Source organism: Macrobrachium rosenbergii, chromosome 10, assembly GCF_040412425.1.
Source record: "Macrobrachium rosenbergii isolate ZJJX-2024 chromosome 10, ASM4041242v1, whole genome shotgun sequence".
Taxonomy (NCBI): domain Eukaryota; kingdom Metazoa; phylum Arthropoda; class Malacostraca; order Decapoda; family Palaemonidae; genus Macrobrachium; species Macrobrachium rosenbergii.
In genome coordinates this window covers 37,057,553-37,078,329 of record NC_089750.1, presented here as the reverse complement: position 1 = coordinate 37,078,329, position 20,777 = coordinate 37,057,553, and positions in this window count along the sequence as shown.

Genomic DNA, 20,777 nt, shown 5'->3' with positions numbered 1-20,777 from the left:
GTGAAGCTTCTTTCCTGTTGACAGTCGTTATTAGGGTCAGATATAATATAAGGACACATTCGGTTTTATACAGAATTTTTTTTGTAATTTTACAAATGAGTGTCAGAATCTGTCGTTCCCCCTTTATCATCTGGGTAATTTATTCTATTGGTTAAGTTTTGTTCTTCTTCTATGGGTCTGTGGTTCGTTCTTCTCTCCTGTTAATTTGTCATGATCATTTCCAACCATCGGGATTGGTAATACCCAGTCCGAAACGTAACTATTGACCGCTCTAAATGCAACATTCTACCTATAAATAATACTACGGATGAAAGGATTTCTTACTGTATCGGAGTCTGTTTGACCGTACTGCTCCAAAACCATGTTTGTCAGCATCTGCAAAACATTTTATTTTATTTGCTGAATCCTTTACATTCATATGGTAAAAACATTTACGTTTCTAAGAGTAAAATCTTTAACTATATTGCACGCATTTTCTTACATCGAACCCTCACAGAAAGCAGAAACCTGTCCAACACTGTGGGAATGACTTACTTCATAAGCCACTTTAGGTATCTAGGAAAAAGCTGAAAAGAACCACGAATATGCAACTAAATGTAATAAGATGAGACAAATCACTGCCGTTGAGCAAAATTAAGCCGGTGTCAGTGATGTATGATATTACCTAAATTGATGCAGAGAACATATGGATCATGAATTATAATCATGTGGAAAGGGCCAGTCAAAAGCGAATGAATATGAACTGTCTGTTCGTGCTGCTTTGGATTGATTTATGATGCTGTTAAATCAACTAGGAGGCCCAGTTCTTGACATGGCCTTTATAAAAAAAAAAAAACAAGATACCTAACAAATCTGAAAGGAAAGTGATAAGGCAAATGAAGATATACACTGGCAACCATTGAAGAAAATTACTAAAGTCTGACGGCATATAAATGGCAAAAGATGCAACTCGGGTATCAGAGAGTTAATTTTTTTCAGAGAGTTAATTTTTATATATATATATACATATATATATATATATATATATATATATATATATATATATATATATATATATATATATATATATATATATATATATATATATATATATATATATATATATATATATATATATATATATATATATATATATATATATATATATATATATATATATATATATATATAAATATATATATATATATATATATATATATATATATATATATATATATATATATATATATATATATATATATATATATATATATATATATATATATATATATCAGTGAGACACATCAAGAGCTGCTTTAAAACTTAAGAAGGACATTTAATTTAGGGTCTCCCAGGATTAAATGTACCTGCAGACAACTCAGGCTCTTTACGTAGGATACACACACTGAGAGCTTAATGTCACGCATGCACCAGTGACGGATGTGTCAAGAAAGATTTAATGGACTAGTTCTGCACTGCTTCATCTAAATTATAAAAAATCCATATACCAGCTCATGGTTTCCCAAATACAAGGAAAAACATAGAAAAGAATAATGAATTTGTGTCAACTTTTGTTAGTCTTTTTGCATTTTAAATACTTCACTGCACATAAAAGAGAAAAGAGCAAAACATTCAAATATTTTTCCAGATGAATTGCGATGTCTTACGACGTGAAGAACCACCATAAAATCAAACAAACAACAAATTAATTAAATTTCCTGTAAACGCAATTGAATATTTTCAGATGTTTGACAGCGATGCCTTTGAACAATACAGCTTTGGATGTTTACATGGATTTTTTTACCATTTTAGTAGACTATTTCTCATATCCGTAGATTTTATTATATTTACATAAACAACCCAGAAGCCCTAACGTGCAACTATACCAGCCAGTAGTAGCATCTTCTAGAACCATTTCCTTCAAGAGATGAATAATCTCTCTCTCTCTCTCTCTCTCTCTCTCTCTCTCTCTCTCTCTCTCTCTCTATATATATATATATATATATATATATATATATATATATATATATATATATATATATATATATATATGTGTGTGTGTGTGTGTGTGTGTGTGTGTGTGTGTGTGTGTGTGTGTCTAGAACGGAAGAAGGAGTTAGTTGTTCAAAGAGAAGCCGCCAAAGGAGATGCTTGATTGCTATCGCATGTTACCACCCATACATATATACTGTACAACTTCTTTAATCTTCTGAGTAAAGAGCGTCATAGACACTATGGGACGGTCCCGGTAGTCAGTACGTCTTGTCACATCTTTTCTGGTCTGTCAGCAGCGTCAGTTCAACCTTCTCTCACTGCTTAACATGTCTTAATGCCTTGACCACTCCTGGCGGGCCAACCGTTTTTTGTATTTATTATGTTATTGTTATATTTAAAGCAGCAGACGAATGCTACTTTCCTTTAGATATACAAGGAACAATTATCTTATATTATAAGATACGAGTTTAAAGGCGTTATCTGAAAATAACTCGTTAGTTCACCACTTAGCAAGCGTTTGATCGTTTAGTTATAACAAAACACAAGTCTTAAGTATATGCTTTTAGTAATGTGCATATCCCAGAAAAAGTTTGAGGAAGTCGAGAGGTGAAGACACTATTGTTGGAGGGAACGACAGGATTATTATCGCAAACACTGAAATAAAAACGCAAGTGGCTTTCACTACGTATATGGAACGGCAAGGTCAAAGTTAGAATTGCCAGAATGATCACAAAGAGATAAGGACCAAGAATAACGATATCTTATATAAGTAGTTCCCGTAGGACATAGGCAGGATGCTGTTATTCGCCATTTGGCATCATCTTGAACATTCATTATTTACCTTAATATGGCCTTTTTAAAGTCAAGACTAGAATTAGAAATATGTAATATAATACAACTTGTATTCTGGAAATTCTTCCCCCCCCCTCTCTCTCAGCATTAAAGAGAGAGAAGAGAGAGAGAGAGAGAGAGAGAGAGAGAGAGAGAGAGAGAAAGAGAGAGAGAGAGAGAGCGTGACCGTGAGAAACTTAGTTCGATATAATTCCCCCTATGTACCGAAGGGCCAAAAAATCTCTCAGGTAACCCATTTTACCTTTTTCTCTCTCTCTCTGGCTGCTTTTCAATTGAAAAGTATCCCGAAATCTAATGAATACCTCTGAGTAAGCGCTCAATGCGCATCTTCAAAAGAAATTAAAGTAGTTGCAAATAACAAAGAGAATTCAAAATGAAGGCTTTAACGGTGCCGGTCTACGTAGGCGATCTAGCGGGATACCCCCCACCTGCGCGGGTCGGCCGGCGCATTACTCTTGCTGAATTGAACATGAAAGAGAGGATCTGAGGCCCGAATTTTTGTTAAGTTACTCTCCTTCCTTTTCCTTTATGCGGCTTGTCGTAAATTGCTCCTCGAACACCACCCTGCGATTTCCGCTCCGTAGAATTTTCCTCGACTGATACACTTCGCTTGACTAGAGATGTATTCGACGTCTTAAGACACTCAATCTTGGAAAGCATTAAGAGCCGTTTTCCTCGCAATCGGAACGATTGATATAACCGTCATTTATATTGTGATGGTGAGGCTGAACGGTTGTTTAGATATGATTTCAGAGTACTTAAAACCGTTCTTTTTGTTGTGCCCTTGGATAATAATTCCAGCAATAATTTGTGGCTTCTTATTTTTCTATATCTTTTACTTTGCTCTGTAATGCTTGGTGATACGTTGACTTGTCTGCTTAAACATGACAAGTATATATACTTTTGTTTTCACTCAAGAGCATCTACGAACCGACAACCTGAGTTGAAAGTCATGTCAAATATTTATCGTGACTCAAACTCATATGGTGCTTAACTCGGCATAAACTTTGTAATTCTGGAGATTAGGTCTTTTCAGCACTCCACCGCAATTCAATACAGCCCTTATAACACAATTTTTCTTCAGTGCTGACATTCAAAATTTACCAGAAATTCTTATATTTTCATGGTGAGGATGAGGATGGAGAGAGAGAGAGAGAGAGAGAGAGAGAGAGAGAGAGAGAGAGAGAGAGAGAGAGAAAGAGAGAGAGAGAGAGAGGGCGTGGGATAATTAATAACAAAAGACATGTGCAATAGCCGAGTTAGCTTTCCTATTGGAGTATCTGTTGTAAAGCTCGTAGCTCTTCTAAACCGCAAACATCTTCACTATATGCGCAATAGCAAAAGCGCCGCATAATGCTGCAATAGCTGTGTCAATTCGATTTGATTTTCGTCTTCCGGATATTCTGTGGTAAGGAATGTGACTGACACGCAAACTTGGCTTGAGATTTCTCGTCCTCTTTCCCTATTCTTCCCTAAATCCCAGTCTACCACCGTGATGGTAAGGACACCCCTATGTCGAATTAGTAGAGCGGTAAATCCTAAGTAATCTGCGAAACCCTGAGGACTAGAAACCGCATCCTTCTTCACAGGACCACCAGGGAAGTGAACGACCTTAGTTGTCTCTCATCGCCGTTTCATACTGCTGGTGATACCTCCCTCGTTGCCGAAGACAATATTTTTTGCTTGCTCGATGGCGAAGAGTTCTTTGCCCTTTCTAGATGTGGTTGTTGGTGGGCGACAAGTGTTTTCCAAGTTTACTGAAAGTTATACACATTCACATTCATCTATATATACATACATGCATACATACATACATACATACATATATATATATATATATATATATATATATATATATATATATATATATATATATATATATATATATATATATATATATATATATATATATGTGTGTGTGTGTGTGTGTGTGTGTGTGTGTGTGTGTGTGTGTATGTGTGTGTGTGCATGTTATTTTTATATCTGTCATCACATTTATCTATTTATCTTGGAATTCATGAGTCTTCGTGTCTTTTTTTCGTTAGTGTATTGAATTACTTATTCATGGAAGAATATATTCATTTTCAAATTTACTTGTAATTATTTCTATGCCCATCTTTTTTTTCTTATTCATAATATCTCATTATGTTTACCAGTCAAGTAAAAGTCCTTTTAGACATTACTGATAATAAATGCAAAAGGCGATAACTGAGGTTCCCTATTAGACTGACTTTATGGCTGCCATCAGACTGAAGGAGAGACGGAACAGTTAATTGTTTCAAATATAAGTTATTGACTATTGCATTTCATATGTTGTACGCGGAAAAACATTTCTAGACGAAAAATACATTTCGCCCCTTGTCAATGATTATATAGGCCAATTATTCCATAAAAACAACTAGTAACGCTGCAAATGTTCTTGTTCACGGGAATTTTTTTTTTTTTTTTTTGCTTATTCCTTATAAGCTTTACCACGCCCACCTGTTTGCTCTTGGTGTTCACTGGAAATGCCATATCAGCTACACATAATTCCAGGGGATTATGACAGTCACTGAGGCTTTTGTCCTCCGGCGTGCCAGATCCCGCAGCCTGAGATCCTTATCCGCGGATGAACCCTCCTTCCTCCAAGGGTCTTCCGTGGCCGAATCCCCAAAAGTGTTTGAGAATGTAAGATCCAATGATGTTTCCGACTCCTGAGTGGCGATGAGGTCCAGCTCTGACAATTGAAAGACAGAAGACTAGCATTTTTCATTTGAATAAATTGCATTACATTATTGTAAGTGTTCTTCATTTACTGAATTGGCTTGAGAGGAAGGCCATTCTATTTTAAAGCTTTTATCCTTTTTCATGATACAGGGTCCTTATTTGTTCACTTCATGTGCGTTTAGATGTTGCTCGTGTTAGCAATTATTTTTGTGTAAACTACAGTCATTATAAACACCAAACGCTTACAGTAATCTTAGATGCCATGAACAAGCTTAGACATCTTCGGCAGTGCTGACTGACTGATTTGTTTTCATACCCTATCCTCATTATAAATTCACTTTCATAGACAGTGGAAGTGAAGGTGATGATTTAATCCCTTTATATGACACAGAGAGGAAAAATTAAACAAAGAACATTTTGGTTTTTGTGCTTCACTTATTTCGCTTTCCTGAGTATATATACGTTGGTTTATCGTACGCATCATTATCTAGAAAGCCACCACTTTACTTGAGCAGAAGTCATAAGCGACTAAGTATATCCACATGGCAATTCTTTAGACAACTGATTCTAGAAATGCTTGCGCGTTGGTGCTTGGGTATCCCATTCCTTACGGTAGATATCCGGTAGATAAAATTCAAATCAAACTGCCGCAAAACTGTTTTGGTCTGAAGTGACTTTCTTTAGTTAGGATAGTTCATGAAAAGAATCTGCTGTTCTCTGTATTTTCTAAGAATCGTCTTCTAATTTCAGTGGTTTGGATTTTGGTTTCAATCTTTGTCAAGATGGCGTCTTTTTTAATTCCAGTGCATCTTTTCCGAAAATTTATAATAACGATGAACAATGGCTTTTACTCTTGTACTCCCTTGACGGCAAAAGCAGAATTTCTACTTAATTTATGTTTAACGTAATTGCTTTACGTACTCTATTCTTATTTTTCCTTTGTTGTGAAGTCCGAAGGAACAAGAAACCTGATCTTTCTAGACAAGGCTGTCTCCTGAAGGGAGAATGCTTATGAATCAGAAAAAAAAAAAAAAAATAGAATTAGGGGGAAAACTCCAGAACTTGGCAGGAGAAGGAAGAATATAAACTCTAAATCATGCAATCCGAAGATTAGTGATTTCCACATAATTGATCTGGGAACAGTACATAAGACGGGTCTTACATAACAATTAAACGGTAGCGGGAAGTTCCCCACTGAGTTCAGTGTAAGAGAAAATGAAATAATACGTATATAGATGAGACAGAACACCTCTGGAAGAGATATGGTATCAGGAAAGTTTGTTTGTAATGTATGTATGTAGGTTCCATATGTAATGTCATAATCATTTTCTCATTTGCTTTGCGGAAAAGATAGAAACAATTTTCATTTCTTATACGATCCGTAAGTAAATAGTCTTTGGCAATTTTCACCACTAATTATAAACTTTCCTAGGAGAGAATGAGTACTATCCATGGAGTAAGTCTTTTCCCTTAGTTTCAGGGCCGGTGTGCTAGCCTTGCTGCCCAGACGTTGGTTGTACAATGTAATGATGGAGGAAAAACGCGTTGCTTCTCGGAGCTTGCCACCAGCTTTTCTGCGCCAGAATGACTACTTCGTCTGGTTAAAAAGGTGACTGAGTAAAAAACCTGTGTAGAACTTTGTCAGGTGGATGGAGGTGTTTGGGGCAAACGTCTCCCCTTCGAAGTTGCCTTTGCTACCTCTGATGGAGGAGTTAATTTGGCCTATAGCAAGTCTAGCTGCCCTTTTGCTTAGATCATGTTGATCACGTGAGGTCATAAAACTTTGTGAATTCCAAGCAAGAATGATGGCAGCAACATGATTTCGTTATCAAAGGGACCTAATATGGACTCCACATACCGTAAGCAGTGGTAACCTTAAAAGTAGAGAGTTGCCTGCTTGTCTTGATGTATATATAACAACTAGCAAGTAAAAGGGGGATTTAAAAGTGATTCATCAAGAGCATTACTTTCCCCCCAACCAGATTATCTGCTCTCTGAGTAAAAGGAGTCTGCTAAGAGCGTGAGGGCATTTCAAGTGTTGATCATTATATGAGATATTATAGGCACTGAATGTTGTTTTAAAAAAATGGAATTTCTGTATTTTATAATACTTTGGAATGTTTCTATAAAAAAAGTAATATGAGTAACATTTGATTTATCGCAGTGCGTTCTCTTTACCACTAAAGAAATAACAGGTGAATATTTAATCTTCGAAAAAAGTTAAAACATGAAAAATTAGGGTTAAACCCCCAACAGATATTCCTTAGTGAACAACTAGGCGTAAATATATTTAAAAAATATAGATAAGATTCAAAGGTCGTCAGATCGTAATCTTAGCAGAATGATAATTTTGGAGCTATTATTTTCTATAGATCAATTTAGTTGTTAAAAGTGAATTCACTGACTCAAGTTATTACAAGGGTGATTTATAATTTCAAAGTCTGTGCTCCTTCTTGCTGAATTTTCTCATCTTCTCTTTCTGCTTTCTTATTTCTGATAATATCTTAACAGCAAATTTGTCGAAGCAAAGCTGTAATAAGCATCTTCGGAGGACATAGCTACGACAGTCGAAATAGAGAAGGTGAAGGATACTCGACTTTACAGTACCGTTTCACATGCGAATAGCGCATACCTCAACACCTGATCACTTACTTACGAGAGCATGCAAAATCTAATCAGTCGATTACATCTTGCACTAAGGAAAAGATCTGGAGGAGATAAAAGACTGAAAAGTCATCCCTAGGAACATGTAGCTGCACTGCATCCTTTAGTAGTTATGGACAACGACTGAATATTTAAAAAGAGACCAAAGATAAGGGCCCGATGAAATCAAATCGTTCAAGCTATGAGAGCCCACCTAGGCAGGCATTTTAAAGAAAGGGCATTGGAAGAGATCGTTCAAGAGATAATTAACATCAGTGAATGGTGGAATTAGACAGTGGAAATCCTGTTAAGAGCGGTAAAGACATCCTAGGAGACAGTAATGGAAAGATATGGGGAAATAAGGGAACGTGGCGGTGAATGAGGAAGTGCAAAAATCAACAAAAAGAAGGAAATAACAAAAGAGAGACACAGTTAGAAGACAGGGTAATCTACACGGAAAGAAATAAAGAAGCCAAGAAGGTATGGGAAAAAATCAAAGGTGAAGCATGTGATCAATTGTATCAAGATTTTGAATAAAAGAAGGTCGGGGAGTAATTTCGGACTAGCCCATTCAGAACCAAAAGCACAAAGGACATAAACCACTTAGAGCAAATCAAAGAGCAGACGGAAGAATTATGAGGAATAAAGGACATTATGAGAAGATCAAGAGAATGTATTGAAAAACTTCTAAATGAAGAGAACGAGAGATTCATAAGGGGAGACGTAAACAAATTTTGTAATGGTTAAATGCAATAACGAGAGGAGAGGTAAAGAAGTTCTGACGAATGTGAGGAGTGGCAAAGCCGCCGGAGCAGATGGCATACCCGTAGATGGATCACTGTGGGAGTGGCAGAGGAAAATTATGGAAAAGGAATTTATATCAGAAAAATGGCGGGAGAGCGTACTGATACCGATTTTTAAAGAGAAAGGGGATGGGTTAAGTTGCAAGGACTATAGAGGAATTAAATTAATGACCTATACCTGAAAACATTCGAAAGAATTATAGACGGAAGGCTTTAACGTGAGGTCAGTAAGTTGGATGTGACAAAAAAAAAAAAGACGCTCAGATCAATGAATTGTATGATGAGAAACGATAAAGTAAGAAATGAATACATCAGGGGATCAGCAAAAGTCATTGAAATGTCAAAGAAACTACAGGAGCCAAGATTAAGATGGACATTTGATGGGGTGGGAGATGGTGAGTGACAGGTTGCAAGAGATCATAAAAATGTAAGTACTAATGACACAAAGAAGAAAAGGGCCTGAGAGAAGAAGGAGAAACAACATTCAAGAGGACATGAGAGACAAAGAAAAAAAAACCAGGGAAGACACAACATACAAACAGCGAGAGAAGGTTCATTAACAACAGTGATCCTCATTAAGGATCAAGCTTAAAGAAGAAGAAGGTGAAGAAGAAGAAAACTGTTTTCTTCATAAGGTTCCTGTGTTTGCAGAGGTGAGTGTATCAGGTTCACAACTTTAAAGAAACTGTTTTTTTCTATCATCAGTATGTCGTCAGCCGCCCAGAAACTTTACCATCTGTGCACAAAAGCTCGATGTGATCATTATTTGCTGAACCATCTTACCTTAAACTATTTTTTTTTTTTTTTTAATTATCCACATTTCGCTTTAGCGCTGGTACCCCAGGAGTAACCGTGCGCTTCTCTTTTTTTTTTCTCTCTCTCTCTCTTTTTGCAGGGAAGTTGCGACCAGATTGTTCTGAGGAGACAGAATATCACGTTATACAAGTACCAGAGGTCCTGTATTCCCTGCGCTGCAAATAAAAGCACCTGTCTTCCTTGTTAAGTTATGGGTGTTGATTCCCTTAAGCTTGAGAGAGTTTTTAACATACACTGCATTGCCTTAACCTTCTTGACATTTTTCTCTCGATTTCACTATTCTTTCATTTTTTCCCCCTAAATGGGCATTTTCTGCTATGGAAGTTGCTTCAAAGTTTACGGCCTTTATGGCCAGTAGTATATGAACATCTGTTTATGATGACTAATGATAATAATGATGATAATTCTTTTATTCTTCTACGTTTTGAATGTTAGTCCCTATTCTGGTCTTCAGCAGCTAACCCTCATCTTAAATTATTGAACAAAACCCTGAGCTCTATCATGATCTTTCTTCCGGCATCTATGTCCAGTTAGCTCAATAAGTATGTATTCTGATCTTCTTAGACTGTACTACCTAAAACGTAGAGCTAAAAATGCAGTTGACTCTAATAGTCTGTGAGGTTCAACAGCACACAGTTTTTCTTAAGTTTGAGTCCTGTTAATACGAAATTGTGAAAATGATCTGTCTAACACTGTAAGTGAATTGTTGTAACATCAGAATTTCAAACTTGGTGCAAATGCTTTTTTGTCAGGCAGGTTGGTATATAAGTCTCGCTTCTTAGTTTTTGTCTCATTCATTTCACTTTATTACTTATTATATTTGTTTTTATTTAATTATTTCTCTTTAAAGGTATATGCGGTACTTTACAACTTTCTGTTCTGTACAAGGATGCTTTCCCTTTTCAGTTCCTTGGCCTTGTAGCTTTCTGCTTTTCAGATTAGGGTTGAAGCTTGGTTTGTAGTAGTAGTTATAGTAGTTGCAGTACTAGTGGTAATAAATAATGTTAATCCATGTGTAATGCCACACAACAGTGTAGCTCTGGAAATATTTTGTTTGCAATGAAACTAAAGCTCTTGAGAGGGTCTATACTAATTAGTAAACCGGACTTTTCCCTTGGATAACAGACCTTTATGTTAATCATAAATTATATGTATTACTATGTAATTCAGTACTAAAGAATGTTAAAAGGAATAAAATCTGTGACAAATTGCATATGCATGTACCCTGCAATGCTTAAGTCCAAGTCTTCTAGTACGGGTTTAATACACATAAAATGTTCCACAAGAAAAACGAGTTTTGCTGGTTGGAAAGGGAAACGCTGCAACCTGAAAGGGACTAAGTTCACAAGTTGTCCAATGTACCTGAATCTGTTCTATTCAGCATGTGGGAAGACTTGGATGGGCGACAAATAAATTCGTGTAGCTTAGCTTCCAAATGGCTTGGTAATTCACCACGTGATGAACAGTTAATACAGAACCAAGGAGTAGCGTGTAGGGGTGGGACTGAGTTTTACAAAAAAAGTACAAGATCTTTTACCCCACGAGAAATTCCTAATTTAGGGTAAGATGTGGATATAAACACCGTATATTTGAACAGTCCATGACACTTATGGTATCTGCTTACATTTAACACCTTACCGTTCCCTCTTTCTAGGAATCAGTGTCATATAAGGACATTTCACCACTGGAAAGTCAGCCTTGGTCAAGAAAGCTACATTACTGTAGGTTTTATGAAATTGCATTTTCTAAGCCAAAGCTGTTTGACACAGTTAACGCACTTTCAAGTTTAGCATTGTATGCTCCTTAGTTTTCACCAAGTATCTTATTAACAAGACTACCAGAGCATATTTTGCAAGATAATAAACGTATTATTGCATGTTTGATAATTATTCGGTTCCTTGCCATTTAACATTCAATTGTATTTTTCAAAATGAATGTGAAGATGACATAACATTATTGATTAAAATGCTTAGACTTAACTTCACATTATCCTTTACTAGGCAGCTATAGTTCACATACAAAAGTTTTGCTCAGTGAATGTTGTTGTCCTTAAGCTTAAAATAGCCTGCTGGAACATCTAGCAAATATTTTGTTGCTAAGAAGGACCACACCCAAGATTCTAGTCTCACATTTCCCTAAATTCATCTTTCATCTGTGAATTTGGAATTTACCAGTTGTATGTCTAAGCTTTAATGGAAATTCACTGCCCCCTATTATAATAAAGTAGCATCATACACAGAATGTCTCATTGGCCAAGATAAAGCCTAAAACTCAAATACTGCTGCTGCTGCTGCTAAGGCTGTCTTCCTGGCAAGTATTTTCAGTTGCCTGAGGGCTGGTTTTTTTCTGCGCCAAACATATCTAATTTGGATCATTCATGACTTTAACTATATGCATTTAATCGGATGGGAGATTTTTCATTTTTTTGCATTTACATTTTTATTAGTTTATTAAGGTGAAGGCTGAATATAAGTGCAAAATCAACGACTCATTCTTTCTACTTTATGCGTCATAATTTGCCAGACATCCATGGAAAACTTTCGGAGGATTCCTGACACCTTTTTTTTTAAAGCTTCACCATAGATTATGACGTCTAAATGTTGTTGTGATGATTTTTTTTTTGCATTCTTTCCATTACAGAAACTAGTTACAAATTTCGTAAAGTGCTGGTTTGTAATGGTGCAAAAACAATTGGAAAAGTGGGACCTTTACATTGTATTCTTTTACATACTAAGATTAATGAACTGTGGATATGATGCACAGTGATTTTCCTGTTCTGTTTAGGTTCTAAAACTCTGTTTTAAAAATTTTACTTTTTTTTTTCTATATTAACACCTCAGCTAGTACGTCGAAGAATGAAATGCGATAAGAACTATATTCCATGATGACAGTTTCTTTGTAGATTGCTGAGTGGTGGAGAGGAACTTTCAAAACGTATCATAGGCGAGTTTTCTTTACTGTCTTTATGTCGCTTATAATGAGATCCAATTTGTCTTAGCAGGGTTCTTTCTCACTCCTCTCCTGTCTACTCCATTTTTCTTTCACCCTTTTATTTTCCGATTATCCTACACAGACAACATGGTCCGTGTCTCTTTTGACATCTTTTTCTCCTCAAGCATCGGCGTTGTGGGATAGGAACCTTCAACGAGCTTCTAAATAACCCTTGATCATTTCCTATTGACATATCTTATTCAATCACGCTCCAGGGGGTCTCTATCTATCTTCTTCACCCTACCCCGAGCATACACACCTCCCTTCCCCTTCGAAGAGACCAGGATGAAGCTTTTATTCATTGAATCGCCACCACAGAGACTCCCCTCATTCACTTAATTCATTCCCCCAATCACCTTCACAGGGATCCTTCATTCACTTTCATTCGCTGATCTTTCAGCGGCTTCTCATAATACTCTAATAATAACGATGGAAAGCGAACCTCTCTCTCTCTCTCTCTCTCTCTCTCTCTCTCTCTCTCTCTCTTTGGAGGGATGCATCACCAGGGCACCCACACGCGGTTGCCCCGTCGGCATTGTTTGCCAAAGAAATGCTTAGATAAACCATTAATCTGTCTCCTGGAGCGTGATGCCCCAAAATTCAATCGATCACCCGGAGCGTATAACTTGTCTTGGGAGATAATTGAAATGAAAGAGAGAACAGGAGAATAAAAGATGTTTTAATTTTGGCTAGGACTTGTGAAAGGAAGAATATGGTCAGGTATTTCGTCAAAGAGAAAACGGCAGCGGCTGTTCTTCAAGACCATTGACATTTAAGATAATGAGGACACGTTTTTAAGTTTATTTCTGTCTGGACTCCTCATTGCTTTTTATTTCAGTAAAAAAAATGGGTAACAACATACAAATGGAATAAGGAAATCTACACTGTAGGAAGCAGGTTCACTTAATAACCGCATTTTCCTTTATTTTACTTCCAAATGAAATTTGCAAATTCATCGGATATGAACATAGCCAACTATTTATATGATTTAAACTAACCTTCTAGAATTCATAAATCTAATTGGCTCTGAGTATTTTTAAAAGAATTTCAAATGAAAGCTACATGGTAAGATCTAGCATGGCATCTCTCTCTCTCTCTCTCTCTCTCTCTCTCTCTCTCTCTCTCTCTCTCTTCTTGACAAGTCTTACCATCATTAATTATAACTTGCAGGTGAAGAAGTTCCCACCTTCAAGAAGCAGAAAACCTGCCTGAAACAAGTGCCTCTTGCTGTTGGGCCTCAACTTTGTAGTTCACTCTTTGTGCCAAGGTTTTCAAGTCGTTCCCGTCTTCTTAAAATCCTGTATTCACACATTTCCGTATCCAGATTTTCCCGAATAACCTCCCCAATTCTCTGACGATACGAAAGTCGTCTTTAACACGCGAGTCTGTAGCGTCGCCATAGTTGGTTTCGTTTTGCTTGAGTCGGCCCACGAAGTAACCGCGTTTTCCCGTCCGACGAATCCTAAAAGCGACTTGCATTCTGACAGTCTCGCCAACGCCGCCTCGGCGATCTGGGACATTAAGACCCTTCCCAATACCAATTCAAAATCAAAATTCAAGTTTTCGTATCCGTAATCGCTGGGTATCTTAAGGTAATGCAGCTCAGACTTAAGGCAAATGACTAAACAGAAATAACAACAATTATGAAATGAATCTTACGGATACTGACTGCCCCTTATTATCTTCGCAAAATCATTGGTAACACTGTATTCAAGTCTCACTGGATCACAAGAGAGTCTCAGACGACGAAATAGAGACGTGGAACAATAGAAGGATGTTTGGGGCAGAGAGAGAGAGAGAGAGAGAGAGAGAGAGAGAGAGAGAGAGAGATTTTAGCTTGGGACTAGGGATTGCTACGTTTGTTGTATGATTAATTACAGAACATCGGGGTGCAAAGATAAATATACGTCATAAGATATAGAGAGAAAAAGTCAATGAACTTGCAGCAAGCTAGACAATAACTGTACATAAAATATACTGGAGGCAGTCATTTATCCTTATTGATATCATATTGGTCAAATGTGCCATAGATGTTGTGGTAAGAAATATCAGGTGCTTAAATTTTTTTTTTGTAAAACTATTTGTATTATGTTATGTTATAGATGTTTTCAACAATGCTTAGAAAAATAGCTTGAGAATGTATACACTGAATATTAGCAAAACTCATGTGCTTTCTTCTATTGAGCAAGCAGAGATAAGGTTTGTTGACGGATCGCGTTAACGAAAAATTCCTTTTAGATTCATTCTTCACAATATCAGGATAAAATTAAACAAATAAGTAAACGATGTAGGACTAGGGAAGCTAGAGAAAAGGTTTCAAAATAAATAAAGCATACAAGAAAATTTATTGGCACAGAGCAGGAACACTGTAAGAAGTGAAAAAGTGTTTTTGACTGTTCATATTAGAGTTAGAGAGAGAGGGGGGGAGGGGGGAGGGAGGGTAAATGTCAATTACCTGAGCTTTCGACTAAAAGCGTGTTAGCTAACGGGTATTCAAGACAAGCGCTTAGAGAGGTAGACAAATATGTGAAATACAGTAAAACAAACGACGTATTAGGAGCTTGATTTCACAATGTGAACTTGAGAAATAGTTAGCATCGATTTTGGATTTTGCTTAATTTTTTACCCCTGTATATTTAATACACTATGGGTGAAGTGCTCAAAAAGCTTTCTGCTCACAAACATTCAAATCATTAGGGAAAACAAACTTGCGCAGCAATTACTTTATTTGTATATTGCGTATGCGCACAAACAAAAAGTAATACAACATAGAGAGGGGAGAAAGAGAAGGCTGTAATTTCATTTTAATCTAGCGATACATTAAACCAGTTGTGGAATATTTTTAAAGATAAGGAAAGCTATGTACGTGTGTTTCTCAATTACTGTTCAAATATAATGTCTGGCAAGAGCATATGCACAGTACAGTCAGCTACAATTATGCATAAATGTTCAGTGGGTTGCTCATCTTTCCTCTTCGTTTTCGGTCAGTAATTAGGAACTTTGTTCAGGGGAGCTTTTGAGAGAGTTTCCCAGCTCTTCGTTCAAGATTGCGCAAAGTAGTTTTTGGTCCAGGAGAAAAGCCTTCGCTTTCGTTCCCACGACCAGAAAAGACTGCTCCTTCTACCACCTGCTTCTAACACCTGCTAGAACTGCTGTGCCCTCGACGCCTTCAGTGTGTTACACAATGAATCAGGTAGTCAGTCAGTATCCTCATGTCAGCTTATATTTTCCGTATATATTCATTTGACCTACTACATCTGCAAGAAGTTTTATAGTCTGAATAGGGATGTCATTCATGCTCGCAGGCTTGTGTGTGTCTGTGTGTATGTGTGTGTATGCGTGCGTGTTTTTCTCCTGTTTTAACTGTTTTCAACGAGAGTTTATTTCATTCATAGAAAAATGCTAATACAAGGTTTCACTAAATTTTCGTGATTATTTTACTCCTTTTGTTGACAACTTAGCTTTCAAGATCATTTGCCTTGCTTTATTTATTTATTTTATTATTATTATTATTATTATTATTATTATTATTATTATTATTATTATTATTATTATTATTATTATTATTATTATTATCAGGTATAACTGCAGCACCAGTTCCTCTGGTTTTGCTTAGAATCTTTTCTGTTCGACGAATAATACACTTCCTCAGAAGTGGGGGACTGAAGAAAATATCCAAGGGGCTTGCATGATATATACAATGTTCCTCTCCCAAACAGTTCAGCCATTCTCCTCGGTAGATGATGCACGGCTTTGAGCACGAAACATCTGGACCCTGAACTCGAAGAACATACTTTATCGATGTCTTTTCTATATTTACTTCAAGTCCTTCTTCTTCTTCTTCGCTTAACGTGCTTTTTCCCATTTTTTATATGGGGTAAGCACGATGCCTTCTTTTGAAGGACTTTGATTTGGCGTTGGGGTAGGCCGTAGCCTCGATCGGCTGCCCTGCCTGACATCGCTTATACCCCGGTAGCGCATGTGTACATGTATCGTACCAAATCCCCAGCTCCCTTTCTCTCAGCAGCGAGGAGAATTGAGCGGTTAGGTTGACAGTTCGAGACGTGTGAGGTGTCTGTTATGTCTTTTAGAAGATGTTGGAGTGGCTTTGTTTGTGTGTGTATTAGTCTGTAACACCCACTTGCTTTCAGCAAACCTATCCGTTGATTACATACACAATCCCGGATAGCAAAGTGTCCGCCTCTCTGACCAGTTGGCTGCGGATTTGAACCAGCGCCACAGACCTCTATGAAGTCCGAGGCTGCTGCTCTACCGACCTAGCCATCGAGGCTCTGTTTACTTCAAGCCCTTCCATCTGAGGAAAAGATTCACTAAATATTTTTTATGAAAAGCAGTTGCGCTGACGGGTCATTTATATCTAATAAGACTCGCTTAAAAGAGGTCACTAAACATAAAACAATCCAAAAAGTCCTTAACAATGTAAGCAGAGAGAAGTAAAATACAAATGAATATACAAATCTAACCAAAAAGAAAAATAAAGGCATACATAACAGTGAAGAGATAATGAATTTTCAAATCAGTGGTGTACTGCACTTTGAAGAGGCATTAATTTTCTTGAAGTACAAATAGTGGAAAACCTCTGGTACTGGTTCCACAGCAAAAAGAGAGGAACACGCTGATTCCAAAGGCACAGATACTAAAGATGATAGAAGAAGTACTCTTCTGGAAAATAACATTAAAACTTGTCTCATCACAGTTTATGGAAATATTGTCCTTCACGGTATTCTTGCCGTTTACAGCTCTGGAAAAGCAAGACAGCAGTAGCTACCTTGCTCATCTTTTGACTGCCAAATTAAGGGCGATCTCTTTTTGCGGAGCAAGTCTGCATCTTCAGTCGTTTCACTGATGCACGCGGAAGGCTCATCTGCTGCAGTGCGTCGATCAACCTTTCCCACTAACTCACCGTGCCACTCGCTAACTTCAATCTTGCACCCACTTATTTTTCATGAATATTAAGCCCCCTGTGTGCCTTACCTCTTAAACCCTTTTAGTCAACTCTTTTTCTCTCTCACCTCGTTACTCCTAATTCTTCTTACATCCTCTCTTTCCATCAAATTGTCTTTCTCCCTTTACTCCTTATGATGAAACCGCATCAAGATACTGTACTTTAATTCAATCTTTTTGCCTTTACTATATCTCCTTTGTATCCCTACCCTCTTCGACCTTTTACCTCCCAGGTAATGCAAAGTAGCGTCCAAATTTTTCCTTTCAGTTGAATTCAAGACCTACACTTCAATAAAATAATTTATTAAAAATCACTTCATGCACCTCAGCCTTGCTTTGAGATGCTTTCTTTCCCTACCATATTTTTAGCCGACATCTGCATCCATTCCAGCAACCTTCCTGGTTTACCCTATCCTGTGATTCGCCTACTCTCTTATTTATCTATAATCCATTACATTTGCTTCCAAATGTCTGCATGCATCAACCACTTCCTTTCTCTCATCATTCATACTAACATTCATTATTTCACACACAGACACATATTTCATTTATATATCTTCCAATGACGTCACTGAAATCCAATATGAAATATTAAAGAAGAAGATTCTTTGTGACAATATTCTAAAACTAAGACTTAGTATTTCAGTATTTTTTGCTAAAACTCTTGTTTCTTTTATTAGTCTTATTGGCACATTTATGTAGTTTATACGGCGTTGTCATTGTTATCATTATATGAGAACCGATAACAACAATTTATTGGTAACTTTAGAACATATATTTTTTTAGTTCGCTTTTGAAAAGTAAATGAACAAATCTGAGGCTGGACTATCACGAAATACTTAACTCTTTTTCTATAAGGAAAACGAGAACATTTGAAATATCGGAATCAGGTTAAGGAACAGGAACATTTTCCTTCACAGTACTTGAAGTTATTATTAAACTTTTTCCTAAATTTAAAGCAATGAGCAACATTATTTTAATTTCCTCTAGGATGCCTAATGCATTCGGAAGTGGGGCTCTGCGTTTTAAGCAACTACGCAACTTGAAATGGACAAAAACTCTCAAGTTATCATCCACTTCGACACCTCCAGTCTTCCAAAATTAGTTACCATGAAAAGAGCTCTCTTCCCTTCCTCTTAGCCCTCGACCTTCAAAGTAAGCTTTGGAAGAGACACTAATACCATATTACAGAAAGTAATCATCTTCGAGTATTCCAATACGCCCAATTCTGTCCCTTTAAATAATCCCGTCAAAGGTATCTGAGGCCTGTCTTTCCCGTATCAAAGTTGCCAGATTTTATCCGTATTTGCGTCTCCGTGCTGAGCAAGATTTCCGAAAGCTGTAATAAGAACACTGTTCTTCATAATTCATTTTCGCAGTTGATAAATATCATTCACGTAAGATGAGCTTGCAAGAGCTGGCTTGTAACTCTGGAATATTTAATTTCTTATACACTCAAGCACACGTAACTATGCGGAATCTTTCCCTTTTATAAAAAGGTTCACCGAGACGGTGAGACGAAAAGCTAATAAGACCTTCTATGTTAACAGTTCGGTGAACATAACTGTAGCAATGGTTATAACACTCTTAACTTTCTCAATCAGTTCCAATTTAGGCTTGATATAATTTCTTTTTTTTTTTTTGAAAGGATTCAGTAATTTCTTGTCAGACTGCTTACGAAACAATAAAATGTTCAACAACTTTTTTCTGTATATATTTCTTCTAAGAGAATCGTAGCTTTTTAAAATGACAAGGGAAAACACGTTAAACTGCTATTCTGCTATGAGTATTTCAGAACAAAACTCATTTAACGACCAAACCTTTATTTCCTAAACGGCCAGCTCACGTTCAAGCTTGTGTTTTATTACATGTTCTTTGTTCTTGGTTCTAAAAATCAACTGTTCTTATTTTTAAGGAAAAGTACATTAGGCAAAATGAAAGAGAGTGCTCCATATTTGTTACTGTTTAGCATCTTACGTAGAAAACTCACTAGTCCTAACACTGATAAACACTACATGTAAATTCCATCCACTTGCTCTGCTAATAATATTAATAGATACTGATTCTTTTAACTTGATTATGAAGCAATTTCCCTTTATTGTTTTGAAGTAATATGATATAATATAATATTAGCGCTTGGCTTCCTCTTTGATTTCTTATAATCTACAACTTTACATACACACACACACACACACACACACACACACACACACACACACATATACATATATATATATATATATATATATATATATATATATATATATATATATATATATATATATATATATATTGTGTGTGTCTGTTTGTCCGTATGTATAATCCATTTCTCGTAATTAGGAGGGGCTTCAGAGAAAACAAAACTGCGATTAATGCAGCATTCATACTTTAATTACTGAATCCTGGACGATACCCCTTTGTAGTAAATCTTCTGCATCAGCCGCTTCATTCAACTACACTGAAGGCTTATCGGCAGAATGTCGTATCCTTCACTAGCACCGTGCCATTTACGTTTATGTTGCGAAAATTCTCGCATTTCCTTGATAGTAAGGTCCTTGCTTAAGCGTACATCTTTCACACCAACTCCCCGACTGCAACATTTCTGAATTATGAGCTTTCTTCGCCAATATTTCACCGACCATTCTCTCCACCTGAAAGAACAGCCTCAAAACAAATGCATTATTTCACCCATATTGAGCTTCTTTATGCTTCTGCTGCCTATATCCGCATTTTTCATCTTAATATCTCTCTTACCATGCAAACACTTCATCTCAATAGCTTCAAATTTGTTTCTTTTATTCTTATTTATCACACTTCACTTAAAAAATAAAAACTGACTACATTCCGCTCATACTTACAGATCTTGGCTTCCATAGACAATTACAGGTTTCTTCCTAATCTACCTTTCTCACTTCACCTATTTGCCTCTCTCATCCTGCCACTTTTATTTACACCTTATTTGCACGCACCGTTTCATTTTATTCCTGCCCACATTCACTCTCAACTTTTTCCTTTTGCAAATACTTT